At 46.6% G+C, this 19,322-nt stretch overlaps 1 protein-coding gene across 6 annotated transcripts in view; it reads right to left on the reverse strand.

The window, feature by feature from the left end:
- Window positions 1-19,322, reverse strand: part of LOC134212491 (nuclear receptor coactivator 2) — a 530,556-nt gene that overhangs the window by 368,599 nt on the left and 142,635 nt on the right. For 2 of the 6 annotated variants that reach the window (XM_062690406.1, XM_062690410.1), the window contains one exon: window positions 13,432-13,600. The exons of the other annotated variants lie outside the window; for them this stretch is intronic. The gene's annotated coding sequence lies outside the window, so the exon portion shown is untranslated. The remainder of the gene's footprint in view (window positions 1-13,431; window positions 13,601-19,322) is intronic. 6 annotated transcript variants of the gene reach the window in all.

Consider the following 19,322-nt stretch of genomic DNA (forward strand, 5'->3'; position numbering starts at 1 on the left):
CCTCGAATCGCGGGCATGCGAACATCTTGACACGTCGCACTTGCACCGAGTCCCTTTCGTTGTAGCACTCCACATCATCCTCTAGGAGTGTGTCGATCGGCATCATGCCAGCTATAACGCACACCGCCTCATATGATATGGTGCGATATGCGCCCGCGACACGTAAGCACATCAGCCGGTGTACTCTGATCAATTTCTTTACATTGTACTCGGCTTTTAGTGCTACGGCCCATGCCGGCACGCCATAACGGATGATAGACAATGCTACGCCAGCTATCAGCCTACGCACTTGACTATGCACCGCCGATCTGTTGGACATCATTCGTGATAAAGATTTTATCGCCAATGAAGCCCGCTGACATGCATAATCGACGTGGCTCGTAAAATTGAGCTTATCATCGATCATCACGCCCAGATGCTTGAGAGACCTCACGGAGTTAACTGTGCAGGTCCCTACTCTTATCCTCGCCTGTTGCAGCCCATGACGGTTATGCACTACCACAACTTCTCTCTTGTGATGTGCAAGGGACAACCGCCTCGAGTTGAGCCATTCCTCCACTCTGCCAATCGCGTATGAAGCCTTCAGTTCGACTTCGTCGAGAGTGTCACCTGCTACTTCTAGCATTACGTCATCCGCGAAGCCTTCTATCTTTACTCCGGCCGGGAGACTTAAGCGCAATACTCCGTCGTACATAATATTCCACAGAACCGGTCCGAGGATCGATCCCTGTGGAACACCCGCGGACACTACGATCGACTTTTGACCAGCATCAGTGTCGTATAACAACACCCTATTCTGAAAATAGCTTTTCAGTATCCTGCACAGGTAATCCGGAACTCTCAATCGGTGCAGGGAGTCAGCAATTGCTGCCCAGCTAGCATTGTTAAACGCGTTTTTTAATCAACGCGCAGTACCTAATACCTCTTCTGTTTAAACCTCTCGCTATCTTGGCCGTATCCGTTACCGCTCGAATTGCTTCGATGGTAGAACGGCCCTTACGGAAGCCATACTGGTTGCTAGATAAGCCACCAGCACACTCTGTATAGGCCGACAATCTATTCAGAATGACCCTCTCTAGCAGCTTTCCAGCTGTGTCGAGTAGGCAAATTGGTCTGTATGCCGAAGGATCCCCCGGCTGTTTGCCAGGCTTCGGTAATAGCACCAATTTCTGCCGTTTCCATCGATCTGGGAAGTTTCCTTCGTCCATGCATCTCTGGAGGCAGCTCCTGAACATATCTGGATTGGCAAGAATGGCGTGTTTAAGGGCCAGGTTTGGAATACCATCCGGGCCTGGCGCCTTATTGAGCTTAAGTTTTCTTGCTGCTACGATAAGCTCTTCGTTAGTCACTAACGGTACCACGTCAACTGACTCGTACGGGGTAGCGGGCCAGTTCGATGATTCATGCCTCGGAAACAACCCGTCTACTATTTTGGCCAACATCCCCGGAGATTTCTCAGGTGGCGTGCTATTGGTCCTAGCCATCACCATCCTGTATGCATCTCCCCATGGATTGTCGTTTGCCATCCTGCACAGCCGCTCGAAGCAGGCTCTCTTACTACATTTGATTTCGTAGTTCAGAGCTCTGCTCGCTGTCTGGAACACCCTGCGTCTCTCGACCTTTTCAGCGTCTGTTCTGGCACGTCGCAGCCTTCTCTTTGCTCTAAGGCAGGTTCTACGAAGGTCTGCAATAGTGTCAGTCCACCAGTACGCAGGTTGCCGATTTCCGGGGGGTTTGGTCCTCTTAGGCATCGTCACATCGCATGCACGGGTTAGTACATCGATTAACTCGTCGCCACTTAATCCCGTTGTTCGCGTCTCCCATCGTAGTGATTCTTCCATGAGTTCTGGGTTGAACTGCGAGGTGCGCCATCCTAGCTCGGCTTTGCCGATCCGCCTTGTGGTTGCTACGGGGGTATACCGGATCATAAAACGAATTTCCTGATGATCGCTGGAGGTATGCCCCTCATGAACCTCCCATTCTGGCTCCACCGTCCATCCCGCGCTGCAGAAGGTCACATCGATGCATGAATCACCGCTCGGTTCCCTGAACGTTGGCACTTGGCCTTCATTCAGCAGGACTACGTTTAGTACCGCTAGCGACTCTAGCAGGGTATGACCTCTGGCGTTTGTGGACCGGGATCCCCAGTCCACTGCCCACGCATTGAAGCCGCCTGCTACAACTAACGGTTTTAAGCCAGTTAGTCTTGCTGCAAGAATATCTACTACCCTAGTAAACTGCACTATACTCCACCTGGGAGGACAGTAGCAGCTACAAAAGTAAACACCGTTTACCTTTGCTATAACGAAACCCTCATCGTCAGGTGATGATATTATCTCCTGGATGGGATATCGCCCGCAAGTCCAGATGGCCACCATCTGGGACTTATCCGCAATCCAACTACCGTTACCGGCAGGGATGCGGTAAGGATCGGACAGCAAGGCTACATCAGCTTTACACTCAGTAACCGACTGTTGTAGCAGCAATTGAGCCGCCTCGTAGTGGTTCAGGTTAAGCTGTGTTACCTGCGTGTCTGGGTCCTTCTAGAGGCCGGACAAGCCTGGACACCGGTGAGGTGTCTGTTGTCTGTACCCGGGGGACAGATCAGACACCTTGGTGCAGCCTGACAGGTGCGAGCTTGGTGGCCTTCAGCTCCACACCTACGGCATAGCTTACTGCGATCAGGTCCTTTACAGTCATAAGACTTATGACCGTTGCCAAGACACCTGAAACAGGTCTGAAGTGGTTGGCTTATACTTAGCGGACATACCGACCAACCCACTTTCAGTTTAGCCTTATCCATTACCTTTTTGGCCTCAGCCTGAGGTACTTGGAATGAGGCAACCTGCATTCCCGCGAAGCTTTTGCGTAACCGAACCGCAGATTCCTGGATCTCGACATTGCACTGATCTCTCAGTGCGTCGACCAGGTCTCGAGCCTCGGTTACTTCATCCAGGCCCTTGCACTGGATGTTCGAAACTGGACATAGGGCTCTTACTTGAACCCCACCGCCCAGGACTTCCTCTGTCAACTTTTTGTACTCAGAACTCTTCTGAGCAGCATCCCGCTTCAAGACGAGAATCATCTCGCCTCTCCGCGTCCTTCGGATGCAGTTGACATCCTCTCCTAGGCCAGCGAGTTTGTCATTAACTCTCATGGCCTTCAAGACTTCGGCGTAGCTCTTGTCGTCAGTACTGACGATAATCGCCTCACCTCTATCTTTACGCTTACCACTGACATTGGAAGGTTCACCCGTCGTCTTCTGGGCTCTACCCTTCTTAACAGTGGCGCGTATCGCTCCGCCTGCCGCTTTCTCTGCGGTCTGCTGTCGTTGTCGTCTCGCCTTCTTGGGGTTCACGACTTCCCTCCAGGGTAGGTCTTCCTCCCGGCGAGCTTCAGTGGTCCTCACTGGTGGAGGCACTGGGTTCAACGGCTTGGGATGGCCATCCTTCTGCTCGACCTTCTTCCTTTTCGCTGACTTCGGGGCTGCGGAATTCTCGACAGCTGTTTTCAGGTTCGCCTCCTGCGTAACCTTACTCAGCTTCGGGGTCGCTCCCGTTACAGCCATCCTTTTGCGGAGTTCCTCGACCTGGCTCTCCGCCAGTCGTTTGCCCTCGGACAAGAGAAGAATTTTCAATTCCGCCTCCTCTTTATCCTTATCCGCCTGCTTCCGCTCCTTGACGAGTTTGCGGAGCTCTTTCTCTGCACTCTTACTGGCCTCTAGTAGGGACCTCCACTCCGTTTTGGCCTCAGCTACTAGGGCACAGAGTGCCTGTACAGCAAGTTTCAAGTCCTTGCTGTAGTTAACCCGGTTGTCTAGGAAGGACATAATCACGTCGGATACTTCCGTGACTACTTCCATCGTGTGACCACCGCGTTCTTCGTGGTTCGCCATCACAGATTTGATGACGCGGGTCAGGGTAGGGCCGTCCATCTTTACTTCAACCGGCACCTCCTCAGACCCTCCACGGGCTTCACCATCGCCTTCCCCCGGCGATCTTTGGGGCGACCTTTCCAGGCCGCTGCGTCTGGTGAAAGGGTTCTCCTTACCACCATTCGCTTCACCTCCTTCCTTCGTCGTTTTTAGTTTAATGGGATTACTCATGTCTGATGGATCCCCCTTGCGGCTGCTGTCGAATCCTGCTGGTGTAATCGCCTTCACGATCCCATGGTTATCTATACATACCTTGCGGCATGCAGGGAGGCCATGCGAGGGTTGACACTTTCGTGTTCAGAGCCAGATCAGCGCTAGTCAGGGAAAAGCATCTGAGCCTACTCCCACTCAGCTGCCAGCTGAGCGACAGAATTGTACCGCGTGCTGCAAGGCCAGCCACGGTTTTAGGGGACGGAAGACAGCCTGGCCATTAGCCCATTCGCCGTTTCAGGTCGGTGTCACCCGGCCTTACTAAGAGAATAGAATAACCAGACTACCAGCCCTCGCGTTCACAATATCTCAATATCCAAAACAAGACCAATAACATGCAACCAGTATACCATAATCAGGATCTTACTGGAATCAATCCTGATGTGCCAATGGCACTCCCTGGGCTTGTGCTTTTGAAGCGGCACACAGTCGCTTTGATAGAGTCTGCTTACGGGCACTTGTGGTTTTTTGGGAGGGATTTTAACAGAGCCCACTGCTAAATCCCACCACGCCCTAGGCAGTTCTCCCTGACTCGCAGACAGCTGGGGAGGGGTCGTCAAGCCCTTGGACATGGTCCATGCTGTCCCTACTGTCCCTGCTGCCCCCGCGCACTTAAGATCTGACAAAGTTAAAACGTTCACTGAAAAACATGTAGTGGCTATTTGGGAACATTTGCTACGGCATCACGTAGTGGAAAGATTCTATGTTTTCAAAAAAATGTTACTTGCAAATTTTGCTGCTATTTAAAAAAAAATGCGGTATGAATCTAAGACCGTTGTATTCTCCTTATTTCGCACATGAAAATAGGATAGTTCCTAATTTCGCACAAAAGTGTTCCTAACAGGCTTCGGAATTCTCACTCATATGAATAAAAACCTGCGATTAATCCATTTAGCGGAGTGTGATTTTTCATGGTCCCCCTGTGAAGAAGTATTCTCACACAACATTTTTATCTGGATAGAATGGCGGGTGATAAATTCGTGAGCGGCGGCCCGCCGGATAATTTAATTTTAATCCACAAATTTTCCTTCTCGTCGCCTCACCAGATAAATTTTACAAGCATATTAACAAAATTCTAAGACCGCAACGGGATTCGAACCCAAAACAATTTTAAAATATTTAGAGCGCTCGGAAGCCTCCTTTCAAGAGGCTCGGAAGCCTCCTTTCAAGAGGCTCGGAAGCCTCCTTTCAAGAGGCTCGGAAGCCTCCTTTCAAGAGGCTCGGAAGCCTCCTTTCAAGAGGCTCGGAAGCCTCCTTTCAAGAGGCTCAGAGCCTCCTTTCAAGAGGCCTGGAAGCCTCCTTTCAAGAGGCTCGGAAGCCTCCTTTCAAGAGGCTCAGAAGCCTCCTTTCAAGAGGCCTGGAAGCCTCCTTTCAAGAGGCTCAGGCCTCCTTTCAAGAGGCTCAGGAAGCCTCCTTTCAAGAGGCTCAGAAGCCTCCTTTCAAGAGGCTCAGAAGCCTCCTTTCAAGAGGCTCAGGAAGCCTCCTTTCAAGAGGCTCAGAAGCCTCCTTTCAAGAGGCTCAGAAGCCTCCTTTCAAGAGGCCTGGAAGCCTCCTTTCAAGAGGCTCAGAAGCCTCCTTTCAAGAGGCCTGGAAGCCTCCTTTCAAGAGGCTCAGGAAGCCTCCTTTCAAGAGGCTCAAGCCTCCTTTCAAGAGGCTCAGAAGCCTCCTTTCAAGAGGCTCAGAAGCCTCCCTTTCAAGAGGCTCAGAAGCCTCCTTTCAAGAGGCCTGGAAGCCTCCTTTCAAGAGGCTCAGAAGCCTCCTTTCAAGAGGCTCAGAAGCCTCCTTTCAAGAGGCTCAGAAGCCTCCTTTCAAGAGGCTCAGAAGCCTCCTTTCAAGAGGCCTGGAAGCCTCCTTTCAAGAGGCTCAGCCTCCTTTCAAGAGGCTCAAGCCTCCTTTCAAGAGGCTCGAAGCCTCCTTTCAAGAGGCTCTGGAAGCCTCCTTTCAAGAGGCTCAGAGCCTCCTTTCAAGAGGCTCAGAAGCCTCCTTTCAAGAGGCTCAGAAGCCTCCTTTCAAGAGGCTGGAAGCCTCCTTTCAAGAGGCCTGGAAGCCTCCTTTCAAGAGGCTCAGAAGCCTCCTTTCAAGAGGCCTGGAAGCCTCCTTTCAAGAGGCTCAGAAGCCTCCTTTCAAGAGGCTCAGAGCCTCCTTTCAAGATGCCTGGAAGCCTCCTTTCAAGAGGCCTGGAAGCCTCCTTTCAAGAGGCCTGGAAGCCTCCTTTCAAGAGGCTCAGAGCCTCCTTTCAAGAGGCTCAGGCCTCCTTTCAAGAGGCTCTGGAAGCCTCCTTTCAAGAGGCTCAAGCCTCCTTTCAAGAGGCTCAGAAGCCTCCTTTCAAGAGGCTCAGGAAGCCTCCTTTCAAGAGGCTCAGAAGCCTCCTTTCAAGAGGCCCGGAAGCCTCCTTTCAAGAGGCCTGGAAGCCTCCTTTCAAGAGGCTCAGAGCCTCCTTTCAAGAGGCTCAGAAGCCTCCTTTCAAGAGGCTCAGAAGCCTCCTTTCAAGAGGCTCAGGCCTCCTTTCAAGAGGCTCAGAAGCCTCCTTTCAAGAGGCTCAGAAGCCTCCTTTCAAGAGGCTGGAAGCCTCCTTTCAAGAGGCCTGGAAGCCTCCTTTCAAGAGGCTCAGAGCCTCCTTTCAAGAGGCCTGGAAGCCTCCTTTCAAGAGGCTCAGAAGCCTCCTTTCAAGAGGCTCCAAGCCTCCTTTCAAGAGGCTCAAGCCTCCTTTCAAGAGGCTCAGGAAGCCTCCTTTCAAGAGGCTCAGAAGCCTCCTTTCAAGAGGCTCGGAAGCCTCCTTTCAAGAGGCCTGGAAGCCTCCTTTCAAGAGGCTCAGAAGCCTCCTTTCAAGAGGCTCAAGCCTCCTTTCAAGAGGCTCAGAAGCCTCCTTTCAAGAGGCCTGGAAGCCTCCTTTCAAGAGGCTCAGAGCCTCCTTTCAAGAGGCTGGAAGCCTCCTTTCAAGAGGCCTGGAAGCCTCCTTTCAAGAGCTCAGAAGCCTCCTTTCAAGAGGCTCAGAAGCCTCCTTTCAAGAGGCTCAGGCCTCCTTTCAAGAGGCTCGGAAGCCTCCTTTCAAGAGGCTCAGGAAGCCTCCTTTCAAGAGGCCCAGCCTCCTTTCAAGAGGCTCAGAAGCCTCCTTTCAAGAGGCTCAAGCCTCCTTTCAAGAGGCTCAGAGCCTCCTTTCAAGAGGCCTGGAAGCCTCCTTTCAAGAGGCTCAGGCCTCCTTTCAAGAGGCTCGGAAGCCTCCTTTCAAGAGGCTGGAAGCCTCCTTTCAAGAGGCCTGGAAGCCTCCTTCAAGAGGCTCAGGAAGCCTCCTTTCAAGAGGCCTGGAAGCCTCCTTTCAAGAGGCTCAAGCCTCCTTTCAAGAGGCTCAAGCCTCCTTTCAAGAGGCTCAAGCCTCCTTTCAAGGCTCAGAAGCCTCCTTTCAAGAGGCTCAGAAGCCTCCTTTCAAGAGGCCTGGAAGCCTCCTTTCAAGAGGCTCAAGCCTCCTTTCAAGAGGCTCAGAAGCCTCCTTTCAAGAGGCTCAAGCCTCCTTTCAAGAGGCTCAGAAGCCTCCTTTCAAGAGGCTCAAGCCTCCTTTCAAGAGGCTCAGGAAGCCTCCTTTCAAGAGGCTCAGGCCTCCTTCAAGAGGCTCAGGAAGCCTCCTTTCAAGAGGCTCAGAAGCCTCCTTTCAAGAGGCTCCAAGCCTCCTTTCAAGAGGCCTGGAAGCCTCCTTTCAAGAGGCTCAGGAAGCCTCCTTTCAAGAGGCTCGAAGCCTCCTTTCAAGAGGCCTGGAAGCCTCCTTTCAAGAGGCTCAGCCTCCTTTCAAGAGGCTCAGAAGCCTCCTTTCAAGAGGCTCAGAGCCTCCTTTCAAGAGGCTCAGAAGCCTCCTTTCAAGAGGCTCAGAAGCCTCCTTTCAAGAGCTCAAGCCTCCTTTCAAGAGGCCTGGAAGCCTCCTTTCAAGAGGCTCTGGAAGCCTCCTTTCAAGAGGCTCAGAGCCTCCTTTCAAGAGGCTCAGGAAGCCTCCTTTCAAGAGGCTCAGGAAGCCTCCTTTCAAGAGGCTCCAGGCCTCCTTTCAAGAGGCTCAGGAAGCCTCCTTTCAAGAGGCCTGGAAGCCTCCTTTCAAGAGGCTCAGAAGCCTCCTTTCAAGAGGCTCAGGAAGCCTCCTTTCAAGAGGCTCAGAGCCTCCTTTCAAGAGGCTCGGAAGCCTCCTTTCAAGAGGCTCAGAAGCCTCCTTTCAAGAGGCTCGGAAGCCTCCTTTCAAGAGGCCTGGAAGCCTCCTTTCAAGAGGCTCAAGCCTCCTTTCAAGAGGCTCAGAAGCCTCCTTTCAAGAGGCTCAGAAGCCTCCTTTCAAGAGGCTCAGAAGCCTCCTTTCAAGAGGCCTGGAAGCCTCCTTTCAAGAGGCTCAGAAGCCTCCTTTCAAGAGGCTCAGGAAGCCTCCTTTCAAGAGGCTCAAGCCTCCTTTCAAGAGGCCTGGAAGCCTCCTTTCAAGAGGCTCAGAAGCCTCCTTTCAAGAGGCCTGGAAGCCTCCTTCCAAGAGGCTCGGAAGCCTCCTTCCAAGAGGCTCAGAAGCCTCCTTCCAAGAGGCTCAGAAGCCTCCTTCCAAGAGGCTGGAAGCCTCCTTCCAAGAGGCTCAAGCCTCCTTCCAAGAAGCTGGAAGCCTCCTTCCAAGAGGCCTGGAAGCCTCCTTTCAAGAGGCTCAGAAGCCTCCTTTCAAGAGGCTCAGGAAGCCTCCTTCCAAGAGGCTCAGAAGCCTCCTTCCAAGAGGCTCAGAAGCCTCCTTTCAAGAGGCTCAGAGCCTCCTTTCAAGAGGCCCGGAAGCCTCCTTTCAAGAGGCCTGGAAGCCTCCTTTCAAGAGGCTCAGAAGCCTCCTTTCAAGAGGCTCAGAAGCCTCCTTTCAAGAGGCCTGGAAGCCTCCTTTCAAGAGGCTCGGAAGCCTCCTTTCAAGAGGCTCAGAAGCCTCCTTTCAAGAGGCTGGAAGCCTCCTTTCAAGAGGCTCAGAGCCTCCTTTCAAGAGGCCTGGAAGCCTCCTTTCAAGAGGCTCAGAGCCTCCTTTCAAGAGGCTGGAAGCCTCCTTTCAAGAGGCTCAGAAGCCTCCTTTCAAGAGGCTCAGAAGCCTCCTTTCAAGAGGCTCAGAGCCTCCTTTCAAGAGGCTCAGAAGCCTCCTTTCAAGAGGCTCAGAAGCCTCCTTTCAAGAGGCTCAGAAGCCTCCTTTCAAGAGGCTCAGAGCCTCCTTTCAAGAGGCTCGAAGCCTCCTTTCAAGAGGCTCAGAAGCCTCCTTTCAAGAGGCTCAGAAGCCTCCTTTCAAGAGCTCAAGCCTCCTTTCAAGAGGCTCAGAGCCTCCTTTCAAGAGGCTCTGGAAGCCTCCTTTCAAGAGGCTCAGAAGCCTCCTTTCAAGAGGCTCGGAAGCCTCCTTCCAAGAGGCTCGGAAGCCTCCTTCCAAGAGGCTCGGAAGCCTCCTTCCAAGAGGCTCGGAAGTCTCCTTCCAAGAGGCTCGGAAGCCTCCTTTCAAGAGGCTCGGAAGCCTCCTTTCAAGAGGCTCGGAAGCCTCCTTTCAAGAGGCTCGGAAGCCTCCTTTCAAAAGGCTCGGAAGCCTCATTTCAAGAGGCTTGGAAGCCCCCTTTCAAGAAGCTCGGAAGCCTCCTTTCAACAGGCTCGGAAGCCTCCTTTCGAGAAGCACTGAAAGGGTGTGAGTGACAAAAAACTTAGTTTTGAGACAAATAGGTGCAAAGTTTTTTCAAACTATTTTTTCGTTTTATACAATTTATATGAAAGTTCAAAAAAATACTAATTTTCACATTTTTGTTTAGAAACAACGTACACACTATTTTTTGTCATAGTCAACTCAAATTTAACCAAAATGTCACTTACACCGGTTTTCTTCTAACCTGCTTCCGCTTTGTTTAATGTCATATTTTATCAAATATATTGACATAAATCGGTAACGGAAAAAGATGCAGACAATGTTTTCATAGCAAAACATGCGTCTTGAAAAGCCCTAAAAGGAAGGAAGGTGAATTTGGTGAAAATCAAAAATAAAAGGGCAAATAGAAAATATTGTTTTGAGGGACATGCTTATCCTTATGGCTCTACATTCCAACTGGAACATGGCCTGCTTTTCAGCTTAGTATTATATTAGCATTTCCTAAGTTATTGATTGAGAGCATTTCTATGCCCGCCATTGCATGAGTATGTATTTTGGGTGGCAAGTACAAGAATACATTATGCCCAGGGAGTTCCCACCGAAAACATCCTAGACCGGACCGAGAATCGAACTCGTTATCTACGGATTGGCAATCCTACGCAAAGCTACTGGAGACCCTAATCCTAGTAAGTAAAATTACTCTAAATCAGTGAACTTAAGGTGAAACTGTCCAGAATCCAAATAATTTTCACCTCGCGTTTTCAGTGGCACAAATCTCATCAAAGATTTCATTTTTCCGCATAAAACTGTATTCTGGACCATAGTGCATTGCCTTAAACCGGAAAAGCAGCTGCTTTTAAAGAAGAGATCACATCCGCCAGATGTCTCCAGTGGCCTAACTGAGGAAATGCTAAAAGAATGCTAAGTTGAAAAGCCGGCTAAGTTCTAGTAGGAATGCAGAGGCATAAAAGAAGAAGAAGCACATCCACCATTTCCTTAATCCGAGGACCCTTCCTTTTTTAAAGACTTTCAAATAAGGTATAATATCCATCATTGCCTTAATCCGGACAAAAGCCTATTTTAAAATAAGGGGTTACACCCAATCATTGCCTTAATCAGGGCACGCGCCTACTTTTAAAGAAGGGATCATATCTACCATTGCCCTTATCCTGACAAGCGGCTACACATACCCGGCTTATGTGCGTATTCTACGAAATGATTACGTCTTTTTATTCTATTATCGACCAGTGCGGTGTTATATTCATCACTCCCGTTTTTTCCCAGCACCACTTAGTCAAACAACTTAAAAATAACAACAAAAATATTATGAAAAATGTTCCTTCTGCCAAATGACCCTCCCTTTTGACACTGTTTACGGCTATGCCAAATGTCCATTACGCCAAATGATCATTAAGCCAAACGACCTTTATGCCAAATGGCATTATGAATTATTGCGCATACTGACTGGGCAAATGCGTGTATGAAAAGAAGGAACAATTTACGCATATGCATTCACACATGTGTGTTATATGTCAAACGAGACAAAGTGGCAAACGACTTTATTCCAAATTAAAAACGAAAATAGGATATGGCCAATTCTGGAGAATGGTGCATCCTGGCGAACGGCTTTCTGGGGAATGGTCCATTCTGGCAAATTGATTCTGGTAAAAAGTCTTCTGGTAAATGGTTTTCTAACGAATGTCATACAACCTAAAAAACTGGATAAGTGGACTGTCAATCACTTAAGATATGAAATGACCCCTCTGTACCTTTTAGGTAAAACGATCGTAAAAGAATAGTCCGACAAAATAAATAAAGCTACCTATTAACAAAATTAACAATAATAACAAAAAGACAATATGGAAAGATTATTATGAAGCTGAAGTTGAAAAGAAAACAGATCAGCTTAGTCACATTCAGTACCAACAAATTCGGAAGCAAGTATTCAGAGCAGTTAAAACGAGTTTGTCAGATCATCCATTTGGACATCTAACTGGCTGCAAAAACGGCCTAACTGAATAAAAATCAACACCGACATAGGCCAGTCATAAAATTCGCCGTGAAAATTCTGCAAACGATGACTACAAGGGGAGAGTATATTTTGATGTTTTTTTTTAGTTTTATTATTCTGCGATTTAGCTAACCGATGTAAATTTGTTCCAACGTCCACCGAAGCGTGTACCGACGACCGTGCGATTCTATTTTTCGATGGAAGCGAACAACAATGCCAACAACGCCGGTTGTGCTGGTCGGAGGCTGGTGGTGGGTGTGGGCGGTCCGTTTTTTTTGTGCGATGTGTTCGCCTGCATTCAGCCACATTTAGCGGCAAATAAAATCCAATAACAGGCTTCTAATTAATGATTAATTAACACATGGGTAAAATAGGAAAAATGGAAACACGCACACAGTAAGGTTGCGAGTTTATAGTTTGGTTATTATCCGCTGCTGGTGGCATGGATCCGAAATGGCAAACCAAACAACGCCAATCAGGTTGAAAATATTGCTTTTTCGTGTTTTGGGAAGATCAAGATGTAGTTCAGATAGGCAATTTATTCGTTCGGTCATAATGTTTTTGTTAGAAATCTGTGAGAAATAAACTAAATATTCATTAGTTTTAATTACTTAATTTTCTTTTTTTTCATAACTGCCCGAATTGAATAACAGCATGACAGACACCACCATCATTATGTGGATCAATCCGCTTTTTCGCAGTACTCCTCTATGCATGTGGAGCACGAAATGAGATTTTTTTTCCGTGGCGCATAGTCATCTAAATGGAAATTAAAACTTTATTGAATATTTGATGATTCGAGCAATAAGTAAATAAAAACAGCGTGACACCACAGCTGCAAAACCTCATAGATCGGAAGGTAGCTGACGGTGCTTCCGTGGATTCGCCGGAACTCTACCGAAGGTGAAACCGTAGAGCGACAAGCGGTCGATCGATGAGGAGCCTTGCACCTTGCCGGTGCATTCAATTAAAATTATTTGCCCTAATTTCGCTCGTTTATGTTGTGTTTTAATATTTTGATTGTGCCTTGCAGCGGATAGTTCCCATAATGTGGGCAGAGCACGTGGTCATGTGAATTTTATTGCCAATAAACGCAGGTCGATGTACAGCGCGTGGAGAGGGAGTTCCCAAATATAATTAAATTATATTTAATATCTGAATTGGTTTGCGGAAGTATTGATGTCTTTTGAGTCTTTATAGGGGAAATTGTAACCGAAATGGGTATCACTAAATGCGAAGTCACTAGTGGAGACGTTGGTTTTGCAAGTTATTAAGTGGAATTCATTGTTTCGGATGTTTCGGATATAGCAAAAGATGTCGAGCCATTGCATAATGTCTGTAGTACTCACTTGACAAATTACGAAATTAGCAAGGTCAAGTCGAAATAAGTTTATCTTTCAAGCTACATCACAAAGAGGGGATCCTAATGAAATCTAAGTACACACGAATTCAGCTTTAGAACTTGTGAAAAATCTTATATTGAGCTCAAAAAACTTCAATTTCTCCGATTTTCGTTCTCTCGATTGTCAAATGTTTACCAAGACAAGATTTTAAACGCTCGTAAACGATCAATATACATGTAAATGGGATGCTGATGCTGCAATAGTTTCCTTCGCTTCTCGGATCCCAGCTTCACACCTTGCGTAGGTAAAACTTCAAATCATTCGAAGAGATTACCTCAGACCGTTCGCTTGGGTAAACAACGACGCAGGTTCAAGACGAGCACAAGCTCAAGTTGGTTCCACCAAGCTCCGACTATGTATCTCCCCCATTAAGCCGCCAGCCGAAGCTGAACGTTAATTAGCTTTTGCACCATCCATCGTCGTCGTCGTCAGTCGGTGTGTACCTGAAATTAAACAAGAAACAAACGAAAAGATTTAAGCATTATGGTATAGAGTGAAGGAAAAAAACTTCGTCGATTGCCATTATCTTCGGTGGCAGTTGGATCGTTTTTCATCTTGGATCTGACGACTGTAAATGAACAGTCCAACCCTAAGACGTAGACGGGTGGTGGCGGCGATGACGCTCATGTCGCAGTTTTAGAGTCAATCACTGGTCGCGCATCGTTTTTCCGTAATGGTAGACCTGCAAAACCAACAGCCATCAGTTACGGACGTGCCTAGTAGTCGTCTTGAGGCTGAGGTCTACGTCAGTTTCCGAAGCGGAATAAGCTGCACATTCTACGGTGCGGATACATTCGGTCTGGTTGGCCGGCTTGTGGGTTGGCAAAGTAATTAAATCTCCAATTATTTCATTAACTAGCTGATGCCAATGTCGACTGTTGTTGACTGCCATTTGCTGGAGACTTTTTGCGTGGAAGGTAAAAAGCTCAATTACAGCTTTAAAGTGCTGAGGTGCTGCGGCTCTTGCAAACACCTAATCGGAAAAGTAAAATTAAATAAGGCAATGACAGACGATCTTATCATAGGCACGAAAATCATTTGAAACAGCTCTTGTTTTAATTTTACCACATTAGATAGAACGTTTGGAACAAACTTGACCAATGACTAAAATGCATCCCCCCCTGACGAGAATACCTGCTGTCACCATACGAAAAAATGACAGTCACACTGGCGGCTGACGCGGTTCTGGTTTGGCAGTCGGTTCGGCTCAAACATTCACTTCCATAATCGTTATTATCTTTTTGGTAGTAACGTACGACGCTGATGGTTGTAGAGACTATTTGACAGCACAGGAGTGGGGCTTTGGGGGCCGTGTGTGCCGTACGAAATTGGATGGATGCCGAATAGTAACCGACCGACATGACAACCCAATTCGTGGGGAGCCATGACGTTTGCACAGGTGATTTGGCATGTCTGTATTCGTGTGAGGAATGATGAGCTACAAGTGATCTACTTGTCTGGTGCGGTTGCGAGAAATGTGGGATAATTGCAGAGCATGTAGCAGTCATTTTTTGTTTGCTACACAAATCTTGCACCAACCAAGACCCAGATCCGGCTAAGATTTGAACTAGTTGATTATGTGGACAATTTTCCATTGTCATTAAATGTGTTTCTTACGCGTGTTGAACGCAGTTATGATGATATTTACTAAGAAGTATTAAGAAAGTCAGTTCTAATATTTCAACGTGACGAATGCTTTACAACGTATCTTTAATCAAGATGAAAACCGTAATGGGGGACTATCGAAGCTGGAATTCTCTCACGACCCGTGCGTTCAACCTAACTTCGCTAGTAGTGCGCTAGTCGAATTGGGGTGTAATTAGGGATTGCGACAGAAATATAGCTTTGATAGTCCCCAGCTCCGGTTTTCAACTTGATTAAACGATTCATAGTTCCCAATCTGATAACACATGTTGTTAATTATCGACTTGAAGAACTATTGATTCTTGGTTGTGGATGAGGCAGTTCGACCACATTGAGAGTTGACGTAGAGACAATGTCAACTTCTCTCCACGAACAACCTATAGATGGCCGTGTGGTGTCGGCAGCCGGTTATCTGGTTAAGAATAACGCTACGGATTGCCTGTTCCAGTGGTAAAAGTCCACCATACAGATGACCCCTAATTCTTGGTGTGATGTGGCTTTATGCTTGCCGTGCCTACGAATGAATGGTTAGGAGGGGGGTTGTGTCGAATAAATTCCTAACCGCTAACGGAGCCTGTGAAGCACCAAAGCACCCTTCACAGAATTGAGCCCTTACTGCGTTAATCCGAGATAATCGGCTACTCTTATTCAATCTCATTTTGAGGTTAAATAAGGGTAGAATTATGAGTATATTTTTATTTAGTTTTTCATCAAATTCTCACCTATATGGATGGATTATGCATTTTTCACAGTGTACTCTGTGTTTCGTCTTTGACGTTCTTGATATATGTAATACCGACTTGGATTCATCGTTGCTGTTTACATACATGTGGAGTAGGGTGGTTCAAAAAATCGATTTTTCTCCACAGTGCTCATCTGATTCTTTACCATGTTCTGAGCTTCATCTGAAAATTTGAGCTCATTTGGATTAAAACTGATTTAGCACAATAAGTTTGCATGCAAATTAGTATGGGGAAATTTATTTTTTCAATATACTGTTAATGACGTTTCCCCATTAAGCGCAGGTTAAAAGAAAACCTACATAGCTAAAAGGGATACTCAACAGCTTTCACCCAACGAAAACCGCATGTTGATTACCCGCCCCAATAATTAGTAATCGATTTTAAGACAGGTTGCGAATCTTTAGTCATGATCGTTAAACTTTTTTGAGGGCATCACTGAAATGTGCAGTGCAACATAGTAGCCTGAATTTGTGTGTGGTATCTTTCGCGCCACGAGCAGCAATGTTGCTATGCAATTAGCTCCAGAGAACCACGGTATAGATTAAATTCGATTACTAATTATTGGAACGATTAATTGAGATGCGGTTTTCACTGAGTGAAAGCTGTTGAGTATTCCTTTTAGCTATGTAGGTTTTCTTTTAACCTGCGCTTGATGGGGAAGCGTCATTAACAGTATAATGAAAAAATAAATTTCCCCATACTAATTTGCATGCAAACTTGAAACGGCTTGTGCTAAATCAGTTTTAATCCAAATGAGCTCAAATTTTCAGAGGACACTCAGAACATGGTAAAGAATCAAATGAGCACTGTGGAGTAAAATCATTTTTTTGAGCCACCCTAATGTGGAGTGTATTATCTTAATTCGCAATGGCTACAGTTAAAATAGCTCAAATCAATCTTCAGCATAAAAGAACAGCAACGATTAATCTTTGTGGGGAAGGGTCATTTGGCCGAAACCCATTCGGCCGCAAGCCATTTGGCCGAATGACACTAGGTCGAAAGTTGTTTGGCCGAATATATCATTTGGCTGAACAGACCATTAGGCCGAAAGTCATTTGGCCGAAAGGGTCATTAGGCCAAATGGGTCATTTGGCCGAAAGGGTCGTTTGGCTGAAAGCGTCATTAGGCCGAAAGTGTCATTTGACCGAGAGGGTCATTTGGCTGAGAGGGTCATTTGACCGAAAGGGTCAGTTGGCCGAAAGAGTCATTTGGCCGAATAGTTCATTTGAAAAGTGAGAAATTAGGAATGAGAAGAGAGACGTCTCACTTCTCACTCTTCATTTTTCTTTTCTCACTGTGAGACGTCTCACCACCCACTTCGCACTACTCATTTCTCACTTTTCGCTGTAAAAAGTGAATAGTGAAATGTCTCACTACCCACTTCGCACTACTCACTGTTAACAGTAAGAAATGGGAAATGAGGAAAGAGATGTGGGAAGCGCAAAGTGAGTAGTTAGACGTCTCACTACTCATTTTACGCTTCCCACATTTGACAGCGAGAAGTGATAAATAAGAAGTGAGAAGTGAGACGTCTCACTGTTAAAAGTGAGTAGTGCGAAGTGGGTAGTGAGACGTCTAACTACTCATTTCGCGCTTCGCACTTTTTACAGTGAGAAGAGAAAAATCAATAGTGAGAAGGGAAACGTCTCTCTTCTCATTCCTTATTTCTCGCTTTTCGAATGAACTATTCGGCTAAATCACCAATTCGGCCAAATGACCAATTCGGCCAAATGTCCTATTCGGCCAAATGACCCTTTCGGCCAAATGACCCTTTCGGCCAAACGACCATTTCAGCCAAATGACCCTTTCGGCCAAATGACCATTTCGATTAAATGATCCTTTCGGCCAAACGACTCTTTCGGCTAAATGATCCTTTCGGCCAAATGACCCATTCGAACAAATGACCCTTTCGGCCAAATGACAATTTCGGTTAAATGACCATTTCGGTTAAATGATCCTTTCGGCCAAATGACCCTTTCTGCTAAATGACCCTTTCGGCCAAACGACTTTCGACCAGATGGGTTTCGGCCTAGTGGCATTCGGCCAAATGACTCTTCCCCAATCAGACTTATGCAAAATGGCAAATCCCAAGTGGTTTTGGTCCAGGAACCCTATTTTCGCAAGGGCAGCTTCTTCCTAGTTTTTGCTGCTTTCAGTAATGAAATGGCAAACTCTCGATCAATGCCACGTGCATGTGTACTTGTTATCAACGCTATCACAGACAAACAGACGTAACTCTTGGTGAAAGTCAGTTAAAAAAAATTCTCGTTGTCGTGAAACATTGAAACACTACCGCCATCTGTTGCACAATCTACTCGAATCAATAGCATCCATTATGCATTTTTGTCCAACGTGCTTCTAAAATCAACGCCTTGATCATTCACATCTACGCGCTGCTATGGGGATACCTTATTGATGTTTGTAGATGTAGATTCCCGACAGCCTTCAAAAGGTTAATATCATTAAAAATCCTGAGAAAAAAAAATCAGTGGTTGATTTTTATGATTTTCATCGATTAGTTTTCGGCGTGTAAAGACAACAACATTAGATTGACAGACTGTCCGGAAGTTTCGGTCGATTAATAGGGATTCGACCATCTTCTGCGAACAAATCTTTTGGTCACTTATTCACTAACGGACAGCCATGATGTGATTTTATTCAAGAAAATAAGCAAATTTAATGATGATGGTTGAACTATAATAACTATTCACATTCAAGTTAAAACCCGGACACTAGTTCTCTGATCATTACATAGTTGTAAACCACTCGAATATTCCCTGTACCAAATGAAAAAGTGTGCACAATTGATGCAACTGGCGGAAGCCCCGTCACGAAATACGTCTATTGTTCGGTTTATTTACCACATGATGAACCATTCTCTACCGGTGCTTTCAAACGAGTTTTCATATTTTGCACTTCAAATGGCCTTCCACTAATTGTTCCACTAAGTGATGCTGATGCTCATTACATCATCCGGGGTAGCTTGGATATCAATCTGAGAGGATCCAGCTTAATGGAATACTTAAGATGTACCGAACTTGGTTTACCGCACATAGGCAATCGCCCAACCTTTATGGTATCTAATAGAGCAGAAGTATTAGCCATAATTCTCTGTTCCAACAGAATCAGTTACCAGTTGACGAATTGGCATGTGTCAGATGAGAAATACATATCTGCCGATCGCTACATCTACTTTGATCATTTGAATGCTACTTCACAGCCCTTGCGTTTGAGAAATTCTCGGTCAACCAACTGGGATCTCTATATGGAGTTGTCATCGACAAAATTTCGTGGATATCTAGTCTAGGGTAACAGTTCCGATAGTCCTGGGTGTTCCTATAGTTGCGGTAGTACGGTTTGCAGGCACGGTATACAGAAAAGAAGGTAGGCTCGTTGGAAAAATGACACTTCGAATGTGACGCATATTTTATCGCCACATGTTGGAGTACAAAAGTAAGCATGCTGCGACCGTAGAGCATCGTCTCGGTCCAGCTTGTGCGAAGATAGCAGTGACGTCACATGTTTACATTCAAACTGAATGTTTACATACGTGATGAGCCTGCCTTGTTTTTTGTATGCCGTGGTTTGCAGGGAATTTAGAAATTAAACGCAGTAACCCACATCACCGATCAATAAGTCGACCTGTCATAACACGATGGAAACAAAAATAACATTCGAATTTCATTTAAACTGGTAAAGTATCTTTAAATTACTTTTTTTTTCTTTCCCTTGTACCAATAGTTGCGGTAGTGTTCCAATAGTTGCGAATCCCGTATAA

This window comes from Armigeres subalbatus, chromosome 2, assembly GCF_024139115.2.
Source record: "Armigeres subalbatus isolate Guangzhou_Male chromosome 2, GZ_Asu_2, whole genome shotgun sequence".
Lineage (NCBI taxonomy): Eukaryota > Metazoa > Arthropoda > Insecta > Diptera > Culicidae > Armigeres > Armigeres subalbatus.